The sequence below is a fragment of the Gorilla gorilla genome, chromosome 10, assembly GCF_029281585.2.
Source record: "Gorilla gorilla gorilla isolate KB3781 chromosome 10, NHGRI_mGorGor1-v2.1_pri, whole genome shotgun sequence".
In the NCBI taxonomy this organism is placed as follows: Eukaryota; Metazoa; Chordata; class Mammalia; order Primates; family Hominidae; genus Gorilla; species Gorilla gorilla.
In genome coordinates, this window is record NC_073234.2 from 55,475,270 (window position 1) to 55,495,649 (window position 20,380).

Here is a 20,380-nt window from a genome sequence, read left to right on the forward strand (position 1 = left end):
GAAACTCATACACAGAGTAGAAATACATAGTGTTATATCGGTTCTGAAGGATAATTTAACAATATTCTCTATAAAAGCATTAAAAACATGAGTATCATTTGATCTCAGAGATCTTTCTCCTACCAAATAACACTTAGAAAATAAACATGTTGGCCAGGAGCAATGGTTCACATCAGTATTCACTCTGGGAGGCCAAGGTGGGCAGATCACTTAAGGTTAGGAGTTCGAGACCAGCCTGGCCAACGTGGTAAACCCCATCTTTACTAAAATCACAAAAATTAGCTGGGCATGATGGCATGCGCCGGTAATCCCAGCTACTCTGGAGACTAAAGCAGGGGAACTGCTTGAACCCAGGAGGTGGAGGTTGCAGTGAGCTGAGATTGCACTACTGCACTCCAGCCTGGACGACAGAGCAATACTTCATCTCCAAAATAAAATAAAATAAAATAAACATGTTATTCAAAGATTCAAAGACATCGTTATAGATTTATATATAGATGACATATAGTTTCAAAGATTTACCAAAAACACTCAAACTGTCACTGCTTATAAGGAAGAAAAACAACCTAACTATCCAACAGGGAACTACTACACTAAGTTTTATGCAAGAAAAGTCCATGTGGCCCGTAAAAATAGTGGTGTAAAAGAATACTTAATAACATGTAAAAATATTTTAGATACTATGTAAAAATTAGAAAAAATCATACAGTATGATTCTATTTAAAATATTTGTAAGTGAATATATGTAAAATATATATTAAAAATTTTTGAATTTTATCAAGGAAAAAGGAGTAAACAGAAGTTATTCCTTCTGAGTTCTGAATAAGGAGAAAAACTTAGTTAAGATATAAATCATTTTTTAAGTGGTAGAGAAAGTGGTTTAAAAAAAGAAATCTGAATGTCAGTTTCTATTTTCTTAGTACATTAGAAAGATATCTAAAACGAGTACAGTAGACAGGAGTGGAGACCAGGGAATTTAAACAAATAACAAATCTTTAAAACAGCTTTTCCAGGAATAAAAGAGAGGGGATGTGGTCATTTATTGAGGCAGTAGTAGTGTTATATAGGAAAAGAGCCTTTAATTTGGAAAAAAGAGGATGGAGGAGATAGGAAGTGGGGAGCAAAGGCAAGGAAAAGGAGGGATATAAAGAAAATAAAATAAAGAAGAGAAGAACAAACAAGATAGGAGGAAAAGAAAAGAACAGAGAGGCCAGGCGCGGGGGCTCACGCCTGTAATCCCAGCACTTTGGGAGGCCAAGGCGGGCGGATCATGAGGTCAGGAGATCGAGACCATCCTGGCTAACACAGTGAAACCCCATCTCTAGTAAAAAATACAAAAAAAAATTAGCCAGGCGCGGTGGCGGGCGCCTGTAGTCCCAGCTACTCAGGAGGCTGAGGCAGGAGAATGGCGTGAACCCAGGAGGCGGAGCTTTGCAGTGAGCCGAGATCGCACCACTGCACTCCAGCCTGGGCGACAGAGCGAGACTCCGTCTAAAAAAAAAGAAAAAAGAAAAAAGAAAAAGAAAAGGAAGACGGAGGAAGAAAGCAGAGCAGAGTACCACAAGAAAAAACTGATACTATAAGAGAGTTATCATAAAATATCCAGAGGCTCCTGTGGCGTAGTATCATCAGCCAGAAAGTAGCAACCTCATGAGAACAGGAGCAGACTTGAGGTGATTGTACAATGGGTAGAAATGATCCCCTACAGGGTCAATGTTCTAGATGGGACTTTGATACTGGCACATGGAGGGTGCAAAAGATATAATACACTCCCATACTAAATATCACCCTTCATAAATATCTGAATTTATTTCTAAAATTATTATAAAACATAAAATGTATTTCTATTTCTTGAATAATCTAAGAATTCCTCCATGTTTAAAAAAAAAAAAACCTTGCAGAATATAAAAATTCCACACACAAAAAACGACAGGAGCGGAAAATTACAAGATAGTACGTTTTAGAGTGAAATGGAAAAAAGAAAGAAACTTGTGGGGAAAGTGCCCTGGAAACCTGAGGGGACTGGGGGCATAAAGTATTACCATGCTAAGTTACTCAAGACAAAAATAATAGCTAAGTAGACAGAATATTAGAAAATTCTTTTTCAGAGTCAGTTCTACCACATAATTTATAAATTAGATTCATTATTTAATAACCACACTTTGTTTTCTGACCTCAGACAGTAAAACTGAATGCTCTGGCCAAATGAAAAAGAAAAATCTGTTACCATCGGGGAAGCTAGTGTTGTTTAACCAATTAAAGTACGCAAGACGAATGCCCTCTACCATTAGGATAACACCATTACAAAAAAGAACACACTGGGAGCTATCCCTGGTGCTGCAATTAGCCCTAACTACCGGAGACCTGACCTAAAGACTAGTTTTCCTAACGCTGAGTCCAGGTCTACTCCTCCTATGATGACCTATTTGTCTGAATCTCACTAGTCTTATTTCAGCAAATTATACACTTACCTGTGCCTCCATAAGTGTATCCCTTCAAAATTTATTAGAAATTGCATGAAATAAAGAGATAGAGCAAAGGGTTCCAATGTAGGTCATTTATGCAAGATGTTTTCTTCATATTTTCCAATAATTTTTGAAAATTAATAAGAAAAAATCATATGCTGAGGTCGCTAAGCTCTATGGAAAGAACAAATATTCCATCCCTGAAATTGTGAAGAAGGAAAAATAAACTGCTAGTCTTGCTGTTGCACCTCAAACTGCAAACATTACGTCCACAGTGTGTGGTAAGTGCTTAGTTAAGACAGAAAAGGCATTAAGTGTATGGGTGGAAGATGAACAGAAACGTGTTCTGATTGACGGCAACTGGGTTCCATATTACCTGCAGTTTCAGGTATCTACTGGGGGTCTTGGAACATACCCTCGAAGGCGGACTTCCATAAAAACACACTCAAAACTGCTCCAGATGCTGAAATTACCAAACACAGATTAAAATCCCAGGCAAAATTTTAAAAATTCATAACTGCTTACAACATAGGAGTTTCAAAAACCAAAGACAAAAACAATTATTAAAGGTAGTCAGAGGAAAAAGACATTTGCTTCAAAAAGGAAAGAATAGAAAAAATAAAAATATTTCCTAAAAAAAAGAAATGACTTTTTTTTTAAAACCAGCAAACCTGCACTAAAAGATTAAGTTTCTAAATGGAGGTATGGAGATGTAATAAAAAGCCAAGAAAAAAACATGTGTGTATATATATATGTAGAATATCTTGCTGAGATATATACGTATATATATTGTCCTCTGGGATTTAAATATAGACAATAGAAATATACAATGCTTATGACATATATAGCATATATATATAATACATACACACACACACACACACACACACAGTTACATAAAGGCAGTTATATATATAAAGTACTCTAAGGTCTTTCAATTACGTCTTTCGATTTATGGGAAAGGGACAAAAGCACCAAGTATTAGACAGTGACAGGTCAAGGGTGAGTGTAAATAATAAATTAATAAAAAAGAATAAAGATGAAAAAATTCCTCAGTTAATTCAAACAAGATAAAAAAGAGAAAAAAATTATTAAAAAGCAGAGAGATAAAAATACAAAATAAGTCTTTTTTTTTTTAATGGAGGTTCACTCTTGTTGTCCAGGCTTGAGTGCAATGGTGCGATCTTGGCTCCCTGCAACCTCTGCTTCCGGGGTTCAAGCGGTTCTCTTGTCTCAGCCTCCCAAGTAACTGGGATTATAGGTGCCCAACAGCATACCCGGCTAATTTTTGTATTTTTAGTAGAGATGGGGTTTCAACCATGTTAGCCAGGCTGGTCTCGAACTCCTGACCTCAAGTGATCCACCTGCCTCAGCCTCCCAAAGTGCTGGGATTACAGGCGTGAGCCACTGCACCCGGCCCAAAATAAGACTTAAACCCAAATACATCACCAGCCATATTAAATATAAACAGACCAAACAATTTTTTTAAAAAGATCCTCCAATTACATTTTAAAAATTCAAGTATATGCTTTTTATCCAGAAGGTTGAAATTTTAAAATGTAGATATTAACCAAATTGGCTGATATAGCTATATTAATATCAGATAACACACTTTAACATAAAAACCTCTATTAAAGATAAAGCAAATTTTATAATAATACTATATTTAACTCATTTTAAAAAACATTCAATTGACCAGGAAGATATCATTTCACCTTTGACCTAACAAGAGCCCCAAAATATAGAATGCAAAATTGACACAACTAAAAAAAAATGACAAGTCCATAATTAATAATTGTCATAGTTTAATTTTTAAAACCTATCTCTCTTAATAACTGAAGAAACAAACCAAGAAAACACAGTAAGGATACAGCTTTATCTGTATTATTAACAAACTTGAATTAATGGACATACTGTATACAAAGCACTGAACTCTGCGTTACAATGCACAATATACTTAAGCACGGATAGAATATATTTAAAAATTTACCATATATTGAGTCATAAATTGCAAACAATTGGGATCATATATACTATGCTCTCTGATCACAGTACATATTAGGTAACAATAACAGAAATACTAGGAAATCCTTCCATGTTTGGAAATTAAGAAGTGTATTTTGAAATAACCCAAAGGACAAATAATCCTAATACTGTAGAAAGTAGGAAAACATTTTAACCTAATCATAATAAACTAGAACATGCAAAACTTGTGGGAACAAGCTAAAAGCAGTACTTAAGACAGAAATGTACAGTCCCAAAAACAAAAATATTAAAAAGCAAGAATGAAAATTAATTATGAGCATCCATCTCTAAAAGGGTTTTAAAATAGAAGGGAATAAAAGGCAAATGCAGAAATCAATGAAATAGAAAATTAATATAATATAGAGAATCAACATAGTCAAAGTAGTTTATCAGAAAACACGAATAAAATTGATTACTTTCTGGTGAGACTGAAGGGGGTGGAAAGGAAAGTGCACTGATTACCAATGTTAAGAATGAAAGAGGGGACATTAATTATAGTTCCTGCTACCACTATAATATTTGACTAGTGCTATAATTACCGAAGAATTCAATCTGTAATACAAACTGTTCCACAAATAAAACTAGATTGCAGACAACTTTCTTGCTGGTGGGAATTATATCAGATAGTTGAGAAATAAATTACAATCTGGGCCGGGCACAGTGATGCACGCCTGTGAGTCCCACCTACTTGGGAGGCTGCAGTGGGAGGATCGCCTGAGCCCAGGGAGGTCCAGACTGCAGAGCTGTGATTGGGCCACTGCACTCCAGCCTAGATGACAGAATGAGACCCTTTCTCAAACAATCAATCAATCAATCAACAATCTTACATATACTTTTCCAAAAATAAGGAGAAGAGTTCATCAGAACCCTGATATAAGAACATTTCAGAAAAAAAAGGCCAAATCACACATATTAATAGACAGTTGTAACACTGTAAACAAAATATTACCAAATCAAATACAAGAAGATATATTAAGGATAAAACTTTATGAAAAAGTTGAGTTTATACCAGGATTTAAGGTTGGCCTAACATTTTTAAAATGTAATTTGCCACATTAAAAAATATGGAAGACAAATCATATAATAGATGAATTAAAAGTATTTGATAAAATTCAGTATCTCTTTTCAATTAAAAGGAAACACAGCTACTACTTCATACCATTAGGACTGCTACCAAACACACACACACACACACACACACACACACAGAAAATGTGCTGGCAAGAAAGTGAAGAAACTGGAACCCTTGTGTACTGCTGGTGGAAATATAAAATGGTGTAGCCACTATGGGAAACAGCATGGCAGTTCCTCAAAAAATTAATAATAGAATTACCATACAATCCACCAATTTCACTTGTGGGTAAATACCTTTAAATAAATGGAAAGCAAGGACTCAAAAGATTATTTGTACACTCATATTCATAACAGCATTATTCACAATAGTCAAAAGGAAGAAGTAGCCCAAGCGTCCACTAACGAATAAATAGATAAAAAAGAAAACAAAGAAAAACCTCTTCTCAAAGTAGGAACAGAATTTCCTCATTTGATAAAGGGAATTATTAAAAAAAATCATATCTAAATGATGGAAGTTTTTCTTTTAGAACATGAAACACCACAAAGATGCCTGCCACCACAACTTCTGTTGAACAGTGTCCTAGAAATGCTAGCCAAGATAAAGTTTTTATGAAAGAAATAAAATTGACATTTGTGAACAGTAGCATTCCGCATGTAAGAAATTCAAAAGAATTTAAAGACACATTTATTAATTTATTACCATTAATAAAGGAGTTCAGCAAGATTGCTGGATACAATGTTATATTTCTACATATAACAGCAAACATAAAATAAGAACATACAATTAAGTATCTAGGAATAAATCAGAGAACAATGTACAGGACCCTTACAAAGAAAATCATAAAACAATACTGAGAGAACCACATAAACAATTTAAAATTTTCATGAGTTAGAAGGCTTAATATTATAAAGGTGTCAGTTTTTGCTAAATTTAGTTCAAATCCAAATTCCAAGTTTTTTAAACTAGAAGAACACAACATATTGAATCTATATCATACAAATATAAACATAAAAAATCAAAGTTACAGAACCATAAGGCATAAAAGAGACAGAAACAATTCTTTGATTCTATAAAAAACTAAAACATAAGGTATTTTTAAGCATCATATAAAAAGATGAACATTTAAAGGTAGTAAAAGCAAGTCCAAATATACCACTATTTGCAAATAATAAAAGTACTAATAAACTTTAAAGTTCATAGATAATAGAACTGAATAATTTAAAAATGGAAAAATATGCTATTTATAGGACATCTAAGTTATAAGTATAGAGGAAGGTTCCAATTAAAGGAATGGAAAAGTTTATATCATTTCCATTCAAATCACATAAATTGTGAGCTGCTCTATTAATAAAAGACAAAATCGTTTTGTTTTGTTTTGGTTTTTTTGGTAGAGAGGAGCTTGCTATGTTGCCCAGACTGTTCTCCAACTTCTGGCCTCAAGCAACCCTCCCATCTCGGCATCCAAAAGTGCTAGGATTACAGACATAAGCCACTACACCCAGCCTTCAAAATAGCTTTAAAAAATATATTACTTGGTTCAAGAAGGGTCACATTATAATGATAAAAGGTTCAATTTCCAGAAATACATGATACTTCCGAAAAACTTGTAAGTACTAGTAAAATACTGAAGCAAAAGTTACCGGAATAACACAGAGCAATTGACAAATCCATTGTAGTGGGAGATTAACACATTTCTTTTATGTATTGGTAGTTCAGGCAGACCAAAAAAATTAATTAATAAAGCTACAGAAGACCAGAATGGTTATCAAGGCTAATTTAATATACATTTAAATTACAGAATACACATTATCCTCAAGCATATGAAGAATATTTATAAAAATTAGCTAAAACTAGACCATAATGAAAGTCTCAACAAATATCAAAGAACTACAATCACGCAGACCACATCTTTTGACAACAATGCAATTATATTAGAAGTCAATAAAAACAAACACAGAAAAAGAAATATTGCCCCAGTAGAAGGCTAACATCTGAAGAACCAACCGAAGATCTCACAGAAAAAATATAATCCAAAATGCACCACAGTCTTCTACCAGGCAAAGAATTAACCTTGCACAACTACTCCCAAGGGACATCTGACTAAGAAGGAAGAGATGTTCTGCTGGGCATCACTGGTTGTCATTATTCTACAGATAAGGAAACTGAAGCTTAAGGTAGTGAGTTTTACAACCAGGATTTGAATCCACACTGCGTATTTATAGAACTCATAAACTTATCCACTATTTTGACCCTTATAAAAGGCTCTTATTAAATGTTTGTCAGATGAGTTAATAATATAATAGATTATCAGGCTTGTCTGAACATCAGGTTAGAAGAATTAATTAAGAGCAAATGAACAGATTCTATTTTCACGTGCATTACTCTGATTAAGTTTGCAGGACAAAAAAGTCCTTTTGATACATTAGGTTAAACAGTTCAGCACATTTATTTAATACACATGATCTTAAAAGGAAACTGCTTTTGGATAGGTGAGCATCTATTCACACTCTCATAAAAGAGTATGTTTAAATTTATTTTCCAAAGTTCTTGAACAGAGTTTGAAATGCTTTAAGTAATTTTTATTTTTTTCAGAATTCAGAATTCCATCTCTCACTGCTGGGAAACAAAAAGGGTGGTAGAAACCTTCAGTTTGGGGAATACAAAAGAAATTTCTTTGAAATTTTTCACTATGGGAGTATTATAAACTCCCATATCCTGGGTAGGGGGTAGGGAGCTATAATACTTCTTAATCAAATTGTAGTCTACTTCCTAATCAAAGTATAGACCATTTCCCTGATACATGTAAATAAGTATGAATTTAAAAGTAATCATTAACAATTTCTTTATAAAATAAAGATACATCAGGGTCATAGAGTATATGCTTAAACAGTGTAAATATGGATAATGAAATCAAACTTGGAACTGAATCCCAATGCTGCCATTTATCAGCTACATGATCTTGAGGTTTGATAATTTATCTAATCCTCAATGTAAAACAGACACAATATCTACCTAATCGGTTTGTTGTAAAGAAGACTGTGTACTGAGCAAGGCATAAGTTGCTATGCATGTAATAACTAGTAGCTGCTAATATGAATAAAAATAGCATCAATAATTATCAATTAATAGCATTAATAGTAATGCTCATGTTCTCAATACAAAGTAATATAGAATCAAAGACAAATAGTCTCTCTAAAGTTCTACGTTTAAATGTTGAATATTATAAAAATGATAACTATGTGAGGTAATGCATTTGTTAGCTAGGTTTAACCATTCCACAATGTACATATACTTCAAAACAGTATGTTGTAAATGACAAAAACATACAACGCTATCCGTCAATTTAAATAGAAATGAATGAATGAATGCTTAATGTGCCCTATGAATGCTTGCCAGATTAGAAAAGCAAAAGGAGTGAAAATATATTCTAATAGGCAGGGTAGGAAAACAAGAGAAGACCTTTGAATCGTTAAATCTTGCTTAAATTTTAGCTTTGTCCATTCAAAGTGACTTCGACACACAGGTAAAATGAGGATAAGGATCCCTATATTAATATAATTATTCTGAAGCTTAATTAGGATAATATATACTAACAGTCTAGTTTTATGTCTATTCATTTAAAAAGTTTACAGTTTAAAGAAAAGGTTTAGGTAGTTAAATAATTTAAAAAATAAGATTAGTAAAGGCATTATAGCAGTGATATATTTTCTATTTTTTTAATCAACAAATAAATGTTGTATATATTTATGGTATACAGCATGTTTTGAAATATGTATATGTACACGTCTGTCCAGGTACAGGGGCTCAGCCTATAATCCCGGCACTTTGGGAGGCAAAGGTGGGAGGATCACTTAAGCCCAGGAGTTCGAGACCAGCCTGGGCAACACAGTGAAACCCCATCTCTACCAAAAAGACAATAATAATAATAAACAAAAATTATCCCAGACATACTGGTGCATGCTTGCAGTCCCAGCTACACAGGAGGCTGAGGCAGGAGGATCACTTGAGCCTGGGAGGTCGAGGCTATAGTGAGCCGCGATTGTGCCACCGTGCTCCAGCCTGGGTGACAGAGGGAGACCCTGTCTTAAAAAGAAAAGAAAAGAAAAGAAAAGAAAAGAAAAGAAAAGAAATAGGTATACATTGTGGAATGGCTAAAATGAACTGATTAACATTTGCAATATCTCACATACTTATCACTTTTTGTGGTGAAAGCACTTAACTCTACACTTTGTTATTTTCAAGTATACAATACATAATTAATTATAGTCAGCATGATATGAAAGATCTCTGGAACTTATTTCTCCTAACTAAAATTTTGTAACCTTTGACCGACATCTCCCCCATCTCCACAACTTCCAGCCTCTGGAAATCACCATTCTATTTTGTTTTATGAGTGTGACCTTTTTAGGTTCCACATATAATTGAGCTCATGCAGTATTTGTGTTTCTGTGCCTGACTCATTTTACTTAACGTCCTCCAGGATCACCCATGCTGTTGCAAATGACAGGATTTTGTTCTTTTTTATGGCTGAATAGTATTACACTGTGCATATATATCACATTTTCTCCATGCACTCATCTGTCAATGGACACTTGGGCTGTTAATTCCATATCTTGGCTATTGTGAATAATGGCACACTGAGCATGGAAATGCAGATACCTCTTCAATATACTGATTTCTTTCCCTTTGGACATATATCCAGTAGTTGGATCGCTGGATCACACAGTAGTTCTATTTTCAATTTTTTGAGGAACCCCCATACTATTTTCCATAACTATACTAATTTCTCCCTTTCAAAAGAGGTCCTTTCCTTACACAACTACTCTCCAAACTTGTACAGGTCCCACAGAATAAAAGATCTGAAAAGCACTATCCTTGTTAATATCATCCACATTTACAGTGATAGCTTTCATATTTTATAGGACAATACTGATTACAAATATTAAATCATATTGTCATATTATGTCAGAATGTGTATTTCAAATTTTGGCTTAAAGACTAGTCACCATACTTATAAGGATAAATCTATACCCTTTCTGTTCTATGTAGTTTTCTTAAGGATTCTTAACATTGGGCTAGATTTGTCCTCTACTTTAAGCAACCAAAAGGATCAAAGGACTTACTACCTTTGTTTTTCATTGATAGACCAGAAATAAAAAAGCTATATATTGCAGATAAAAAATGTGTACAGTTAAAATTATATTTATAAATATGAATCACAGTATATAAAAGACTGTAACTTTCAGTCCCTTAGAGATTGACAGTATTCTTTCACAGAGCTATTCAATATTGGGCATTAAATAAAGGTTTTTTGAAATATGACCCTCTCTATAGCCTACATCAGCAGTCCCCAACATTTCTGACAGCAGGGACTGGTTTCATGGAAGACAATTTTCCCACAGACCACTACTGGTCCATGGCCCAGAGGTTGGGGACCACTGCCCTACATAGTAAATCTATTATTTCACTGGATCTTTTTTAGGATATTTCTATTTTAAAGGTAATAAAATATAAGACCTAAGTACTACAGGTTGAGTATTCCTTATCCAAAATGCTTAGGACCAAAACTATTTCAGATTTTGAATTTTTTTGGATTTGGGGGGGTGTTTTTGTGTTTTTTGGGGAATGTTTGCATTAAGCTTACCTATTGAGCTTCTCTAATCTTAAAATTCAAAATACTCCAATGAGCATTTCCTTTAAGTGTCATGTTGGCATTCATAAAGTTTCCAATTTTGGAGCTTTTCGGATTAGGGATACTTAACCTGTAATAACTTGTGTAAGGTTTTTTTTTCCACTAACCCAGGGGCGTTGTACTTAGGCCTTCTAAATCATAGTTCATTGCTCTTTCACTACCACATAAATCAGCAGGTAAAATCATTCTCCCTGATCACAGGAGGAGAGGCAAAGATTTCTGTGCTTCTTATGGAAAACATCAATCCTAACCGAATCCTCTCATTTAATATAATGAAAGATGATGATGATGATATTAGTTACCAATTATTAAACACTATGAGGTAAGTATTACTAAAACCTTTTAGTAAGTAGAAAACTGAGGGTTGAAGAAGGTAAATAATTTACCTGAGGCCAAAGCTAGTTAAGTGATAGAATCAGAATTCAAATTTGTTTAACTTTAGGACACTCTGTGCTCCTGTCTCTATAATTTACTATCTTTACCTTATTTTCCATCACCTCTACTCTGGCAAGAGAATATAAGAAAATACGAAGAGAGGCTTCTTCGCCTGAAAGGCTGATAGGAAATTCTCTGGTTAGAACAAGGTTCTCCTTTCTTATGTCTAATACAAATTTCAGCTGTTTATTCATAATTTATTATAACAAAGATAAAGGCTCCAAGTATTAGCTTCTTAACGAGCTGTGTGGTATTAGGCAAGTCACAAACTTTTAAATCCACAACTTCTCCACCTGAAAAAAGGAATAACATTATGGATAATAACAACTGTGGGAATTAAGTAATATTTGTGTGTAAACTGACTCTCTATAGAAAGGTAGGAGTTTAAATACAAATAATATTTTCTTCGTATGTGGTCTGCCTGGAATTAGTCAAGAATATTACAATCACAAACAAAACCATCAAACAAACATATATACAAAAGATACTCATCTTACAAAGAATTAATCAAAACCTAAATATTCCACAATTTTTTCTTTTCTTGAGACAAGGTCTCACTCTGTCAATCAGGCTGGAGTGCAGTAGCACGATCTCGGCTCAGTGCAACCTCCTCCTCCTGGGCTCAAGTGATCTTCCCGCCTCAGCCCCCTGAAAGTAGCTGGGACCATACCCAGCTAATTTTTGTATTTTTTGTAGAGATGGGGTTTCACCACATTGCCCAGGCCACCGCCCCCAGCTTCATTTAAGTTTTTCTTATATAGGTCTTACATGTTTCTCATTGTGTTTATTCTTAGATATTATTATAAGTTGGATCTTTTTCTATTAATTTTAATTGGAATTGCTGGTATCATATTTTAAAATAGTAGATACTAAGTTTTGCACATTTGGCTGGATACTGTGACTTGTGTCTGTAATTCCAGAGACTCAGGAGGCTGAAGCAGGAGGATCACTTGGGGCCAGGTGTTCAAGACCAGCCTGGGCCACACAGCAAGACCCTCATCTCTAAAAATAAATAAATAAATAAATAAATAAATAAATAAATAAATAAATGAAAATAAAAATAAAATAAACAAATTAGCCAGGTACAGCAGCACACACCTGTAGTCCCAGCTACTCAGGAGGCTGAGGTGGGAGGACTGATTGAGCTCCGGAGTTTGAGGCTACAGTGAGCTACAATCTTGCCACTGCACTCCAGCCCAGGCAACACAGTGAGACCCTGATTCTAAACAAAATTAAATAAAAACTTTTTTGCATATTTATATTTTTGGATTCTGTCCACTTTATAGAAGTCTCTCATCAGGTCCAATAGTTTTCCCATTGTTTCTTTGCTTTCCTACTTAACTTAAAAGTAGTGATAATTTTCTCTTGTCTTTGTTTAGTGTTGCTAAAACAGAACACCTGAGATTGGGTAATTTATAATGAAAATAAGTTTATTTAGCCAATGGTTCACAATTTCAACAGACTGGTACTAACTGACCTGTTAGGAACCGGGCTGCACAGCAGGAGGTGAGTGGCAAGCCAGCAAAACTGCACTCCACCTCCTGTCAGATCAGCAGTGGCATTAGATTCTCAAAGGAGCGTGAACCCTACTGTGAACTGCGCATGCAAGAGATTTAGGTTCCATGCTCCTTATGAGAATCTAATAATGTAACGTAATGCACTTAATATCATCCTGAAACCATCCTCCTGCCACAGTCTGTGGAAAAACTGTCTTCCACAGTGCCAAACTGTTCCCTGGTGCCAAAAAGGTTGGGGACCACTGCTCTAACATTTCACCATTGAGCATAATGCTTGTTTTCTGATTACTCTATCAATTTCTTGTCCTCATTTACTGAGATGACCATAAAATTTTTCACACCTGATTTTCAATAATCCTAACATAACCCCCTACATGTTATGATATATTTTTCACTGTAGTGCTGCTGAATTAGCTAATTTCATATTTAGTTATTGATAGTCATAATTAAGGCTGGTCTAGATTAAACTTTGACATAATCTCGGTCAGATTTTATTACAAAATTAATCAGACTACTTTCCATCCTTTTCTAAGCTTTGGATTTTTTTTTCAATCATGAGAATCATTTTTCACTTTTTTTTTTGGAGACAAGAGTCTTACTCTGTCATCCAGGGTGGAGTAAAGTGGCGTGATCTTGGCTCACTGCAACCTCTGCCTCCCAGGTTCAAGCAATTTTCGTGCCTCAGCTTCCCCCGTAGTTCAGTAGTTGGGATTACAGGTGCGCACGACCACCCCTGGCTAATTTTTATTTATTTATTTATTTTGCATTTTTAGTAGAGACAGGGCTTTGCCATGTTGCCCAGGCTGGTCTCGAACTCCTGAGCTCAAGTGATCTACCCGCCTCAGCCTCCCAAAGTGCTAGAATTACAGGCATGAACCACCGCACCCGGCCCATTTTTCACTTCTTAAGTTTTTTTCCCTGAGGTTTCCTATCTCTTCATTAGGGAAACAATAGAGCCCAACAGGTCAGCCTACAGACACTGTTGACAAAAAGGACTTTAGTTCAAGTCCTAGTTCTGCCACTTGTTAGTATATATGACATCAAGCACATTAAAAATACTAAATTTTGATTCAAAAAAATTTTTTTGAGACAGAGTCTCGCTCTGTCACCCAGGCTGGAGTGTAATGGCGCGATCTCGGCTCACTGCAAGCTCCACCTCCTGGGTTCAAGTGATTCTCCTGCCTCAGCCTCCTGAGTAGCTGGGGTTGCAGGCATCTGACAACATGCCCACCTAATTTTTGTATTTTTAGTAGAGACGGGTTTTCACCCTGTTGACCAGGCTGGTCTTTAACTCCTCACCTCAGGTGATCCATCCACCTCGGCCTCCCAGTGTGCTGGGATTACAGGCATGAGCCACCGTGCCCAGCTTGATTCAGATGTTTAAATTTATTAGTATTAGTTTTACTTTACAGGTTTCTCATTTTTTTAATCTCCTCCGTATTTATAGCTATGTATTCTTCTGATACCTAATGTTGTATATTTGTGTTTTCTACTTTGTTTCTAGACACATTTGCTAGTGAATATTCTATTTTTATAAAATTTTGTAGCATGTGCCAAATCCAATTCCACAATTTCAATTTATAGCCCTTCTCACAAGTCATCTTTTTAAATCTACTCTCTTTTTTAAAAAAAACTTACTAGTGTCCCTCCTTCATCCTCAAATTCTTCCCTTAATTCTCTATAACTTTTATATTAACTTTTTATACCTCCCCTTTACTGGTCATTTAACAGTTACTGAGGAAACAGCAAGTTTTATCTTGTACTAGAATTGTTCTCCCACAACTGGCCCACAAAATATTTGTTCTTCAAAATCTTAATAGATACTGTACCATAAAAGGATTCCATACCAATTAACTCTGAGAAATATGGGTTTAAACAGGTTCCTTTAGCTAAGAGCACTTAAAGTATGTTAATGTGCATTGTGAATCTATAGGATACAATAAGCAGCTTTTGTCAGATTCACAAATCCTTCCTTAAACTCCCACCCACAAACCTATCCATATCTTACAGGCAGTTGGTGAAATACAGCCCTGGGAAATTCAGTCAGCAGCAATCACCTCCATTTTTAAAAGCCTGAAAAGCAGAGTTATGGTGAAGCCCTTCAAACCAATCCAAGTAAAGTACTTCCAAGAAAAATTGTAACAGAAAAGTGGAGGTTCCTTAACTTGGCGAAAATATATCCATTACTCTTGTAAGACTTGGTACTTACCGGAAGGCTAGCAAGTAATGACCAATGATAATCTGACCTTTATTCCAAAACATAATCAACATGTTATATTTTAAGGGTTTAGTTATACTAGGCAAGTACTGAGTACTCAATTGATAAAATTTGATGTGCCTGGCCAGGCGCAGCGGCTCACGCCTGTAATCCCAGCACTTTGGGAGGCCAAGGCGGGTGGATCACAAGGTCAGGAGATCGAGACCATCCTGGCCAATACAGTGAAACCCCGTCTCTACTAAAAATACACAAATTAGCTGGGAGTGGTGGCGGGCTCCTGTAGTCCCACCTACTCAGGAGGCTGAGGCAGGAGAATGGTGTGAACCCGGGAGGTGGAGCTTGCAGTGAGCCAAGATCACGCCACTGCATCCCAGCCTGGGCGACACAGCGAGACTCCGTCTCTTTAAAAAAAAAAAAAAAAAAATTTTTTTTTGATGTGCCTTTCTTATAAACTTGAAAGTATTTTTCTTATATTCTTATATACCACAAGCACTGGTAAGATGCCTTTCCTATATATCAATGACTAAGTTGGCCGGGCACAGTGGCTCACGCCTGTAGTCTCAGCACTTTGGGAGGCCAAGCTGAGCGGATCACTTGAGGCCAGGAGCTCAAGACCAGCCTGGCCAACATGGTGAAACCCTATCTCTATGAAAAATACAAAAATTAGCCAGGCGTGGTAGTGCACACCTGTAATCCCAGCTACTCGGGAGGCTAAGGCATGAGAATCACTTGAGCCCAGGAGACAGAGGTTGCAGTGAGCCAAGATCGTGCCACTGCACTCAAGCCTGGGTGACACACTGGGTGAAGCTCCATCTCAAAAAAAAAAAAAAAAAAGTAGTGCAAGTTACAATCAAGAAGACATTTCTTTTAAAAAAGGTTTCAATATGTTAAAAATGTACAGAAGGTTAACATGTAAAATACCGAAAATAATTTGGAAAACTTAAGATTAAGGACTAAATATAAAAATATGAAACAAAATATCTTTAATACTGAAATTCTCTTAATAAAATTTTTATTATATCTTATATGATACTTTGAAATTAGCATACTGTGTCTAACTCCAGGATTGATCTAGTAAGTGTATAATTACTCACAGATGATATGTATGCGTACATAGGTGTATATGTGTATGTATGTGTATACAAATTTTTTAATGAAATATACAATCCAATTTGTAATGGCCTTATCCTGGCTGATTAATTTCTTTTACTAGGTTTTCATTCTCCTACAATTTGAAGATGGGTCTTCATGGTTGATCAAATGCAACAGAACAGGTTCTTTGTAGCAATATTTAACACTTCTCTAAAGCAGTGGTTCTTTAACCAGGACTGATTTTGCCCTCTAGGGTACACTTGGCAATGAAGAGACATTTTTGGTTGTCACAACAGAGATGAAAACTACTGCATGTAGTAGACAGAGACCAGGGATACTGCTACACATCATACAATGCACAGGACAGCTCTCACAACAATGAATTTTCCAGCCCAAAATATAAATAGTGCTGAGATTAAGAAATCCTGCTCTATATAACAAAGCAGTGTGTCCATTCCCAAAACGAGTCATGGTTATATAAGAAGTATTTTAAGTGCAGAGGCCTATTACTCTTCCTTTCCAAGGCTGCTATACTAATGAATATCACCAAATTATAAACATTTATAGCATAACATTTGAAATACTTTGAGCCAATGAAGTTGTCTGCAACTTAGGAATCTTTAAGAGCAGCGGAAGTATATAAATTTAGCCACCAATCCTTAAGTCCATACCTTGTTAGTAATTTTGTTTGAAGTTTATCCTCTAAGAAAATTCTCAGTAAGAGCTCAAAGGGAAAACATTCCCTGAGGTGTTTGTTTGTTTTTAACACATCAATAAAGATTCTTCACGGGTTTCACACTTGAAATTCATTTCGCTATATAGAAATCCACACATTACCCCTTGGCTCACGTTTTCTTTCCTTGAGTATCTTAAATACATTATTCCATTTTCTTCGGGCATAAAGCACTACCATTTAAAAGTCTGACAAAAATCTTTTTTTCTTTCTCAGTCATTCAGTCCTTTTGCCTGGTGCCCAATAGATTGTTTTTTCTTTAAAGTTCATTGATTTTATGTGCATTTATATCAGTTGTCATTGTTCTGAGCAAATATTCTTAGGTATACAGTGTGCTCTTTCAACGTGCAGTTTCAAATCTTTTCTTAATTTCAAGAATGTCTTATTATAGCTTTTAGAATTTGTTCTGTTTCCTTGGCATGGTTTTCTTCTTCAGGGACTCGTACTATCCATATATTGGATTATCTTTGTTTTCAATATTGTTTTCTCTTAAATCTTTCAGCAGTCTTCTTTTAACAACAACAACAACAAAATTTCCCTCCCTCAGCTCTGCATAATTAAATTATACTTGGCTTCACCCATTTGACTTCTGCAATGGGGAGAGAGAGATAAGATGTCTTTGGCATGTCAGATTGGCCTTATGGTGGTCTCTCTCTCCTTGAGGGGCACAACAGATCCTGGGTGAAAAAGAAAACAACAATTTTCTTTTCTTCATTTTGTATCGCTTTACGCATTACCTGTGCCATTTTATTTACTCTTGACTTTCCACTAGATTGGGGTTCATTTCTGAAATTGTATATATGTATTTTTTTGAGATAGGGTCTTGATCTGTCTCCAAGCTGAAGTACGGTGGCACAATCATGGCTCACTGCAGCCTTGAACTCCTGGGCTCAAGCAATCCTCCTGCCTCAGCCACCCAAGAAGCTAGGACTACAGTCATGCACCACCACAGTCAGCTACATTTTGTGTACACATTTTTCCTCTTCTTTTCTGAGTTCTATCACCTTATTTCTGAGTTTTTAAAATTCCTATTTATATTTTTATGTTTTCTTTCATAACAACATTTTCTTAATTTCTTTCAGCTTGTTTTGAAAGAATAGGGAATAGTACTCATTTGTTTTGGGGGCATGTCTTTCTGACTTGCATTCATGGTCTTTAAGATACTACTTTGCTCCTTTTTTTCTTTTTCCTTTATAACAACTTTCTCTTGGATTTTACTTCTATCATTTTCTGTTACTAATTTTTAAGTGAAATCAGTTTTTCTGAACTTCGAGATGGACGCATGGTCATTCTGTTGTTTTTGTGTGGTCTTCAAAAAGCAGCTTGTTTTCAGAGATTTTCTGGCTGTGTTCTCCTCTCCCACTTTCATCTGAATCTTCTCTTTTATCTCTATTGTCTCTGTACTGCTCAATTTGGACTGCGTTCCAGCAATTTCCTCTTAGTTTGGGTTTTATCCTTAAAGGGAGCTATGGCTGCATAGTTTTGATAGTTCATAATGTCTAGATTATGTATCCCCTTCTACTTTACAACATATTACTTGTACCCATTCTAGTCCCACTTGCTTTTCTTAAATCAGTCCACTGTGTTTTTTAGTAAGTAGATTATTTGGGGGTTTTCATATTTTCTGGTCCATCAGACAATCCATTGTTTCTCCATGCTTACTCCCTCATGGAGTCTTGTAGTTCTGATTTGGCCCCATTCTCTTGTATTTAGGGCTCATAGAAACATCTCAACATTTAGTTTTTTGAACCAGGTGCAGTGGTTCACGCCTGTAATCCCAGCACTTTGGGAGGCCAAGGCGGGTGGATCACGAGGTCAGGAGATCGAGACCATCCTAGCTAACACGGTGAAACCCCGTCTCTACTAAAAATACAAAAAATTAGCCAGGCGTGGTGGCGGGCGCCTGTACTCCCAGCTACTCGGGAGGCTGAGGCAGGAGAATGGCGTGAACCCGGGAGGCAGAGCTTGCAGTGAGCCGAGATTGCACCACTGCACTCCAGCCTGGGCGACACAGCGAGACTCCGTCTCAAAAAAAAAAAAAAAATATATATATATATATATATATATATATAAATTTAGTTTTATGCAGATGTTTTGCTTTGCTCTTCAGGCAGGCAGCTTCTAAGAAGGCTCCCAATGATTCCTGACTCCTGCTATTCATGTCACTGCATAATTCTTTCCCCTTGAGTAGAGGATAAACCTACTGACTTGTTTTAAGATCAGAAGACAACAGAAGTGGTAAGATGTCACTTCTGAGATTAGGTTACATAAAGACTCAACTTCCATCTTGTTCTTTTTCTCTCCCACTTGCTTATTCTGAAGAAAAACAGTTGTCCTACAGTGAGCTGCCCCATGGAGACACAAAAAACTGAGGGAGGCCCTCCAGCCAACAGCCAGCAAGAAACTAATGCCCTCTTTTTTTTTTTTTTTTTTTTTTTGAGACAGAGTCTAGCTCTGTCGCCCAGGCTGGAGTGCAGTGGCGCAATCTCTGCTCACTGCAAGCTCCGCCTCCCGGGTTCATGCCATTCCCCGGGTTCACACCATTCTCCTGCCTCAGCCTCCCGAGTAGCTGGGACTACAGGCGCCCTCCACCACGCCCGGCTAATTTTTTTTTTTTTGTATTTTTAGTAGAGACGGGGTTTCACCATGTTAGCCAGGATGGTCTCAATCTCCTGACCTCATGATCCGCCCGCCTCAGCCTCCCAAAGTGCTGAGATTACAGGCGTGAGCCACCGTGCCTGGCCAATGCCCTCATTTCAATGGGCCACAAGGAAATTAATTCTGTCAACAATCACTGAGTGAGTTTGAAAGCAGACTCCTCCCTAGTCAAACTTTGAGATGACTGAAACCCAGGCCAACCCTTGACTGCAGTCTTGATTGCAACAGATTGGCAGTGACAGACTCTTAGCTAGAGTCTAAGCTAGAACTAAATTGTGCCCAGATTCAGAACTCACAGAAACTTTAAGATAATAAATGTTTGTTGTTTTAAGTGCTGGGTTTGAGGGTAATTTGTAATGCAGCCATAAATAAGTAGTATGATTTCTTTCAGCTCTGTTTTTATGGGAGTGGGGGATTTAGTGAGATTGAAAACTACTTCATAAGTAATTTTGAAAACAAATATTACTCTT

At 36.1% G+C, this 20,380-nt stretch overlaps 1 protein-coding gene and 1 non-coding gene across 3 annotated transcripts in view; one reads left to right on the forward strand and one right to left on the reverse strand.

Annotated features, from left to right (window-relative positions):
* ARID2 (AT-rich interaction domain 2) overlaps positions 1 to 20,380 on the reverse strand; it is a 183,048-nt gene that overhangs the window by 110,263 nt on the left and 52,405 nt on the right. The window lies entirely within an intron of this gene.
* On the forward strand, positions 17,790 to 17,928 carry LOC115930322 (small nucleolar RNA SNORA64/SNORA10 family). The gene has a single exon (XR_004066961.1). It is a non-coding gene; the product is annotated as a small nucleolar RNA SNORA64/SNORA10 family (small nucleolar RNA).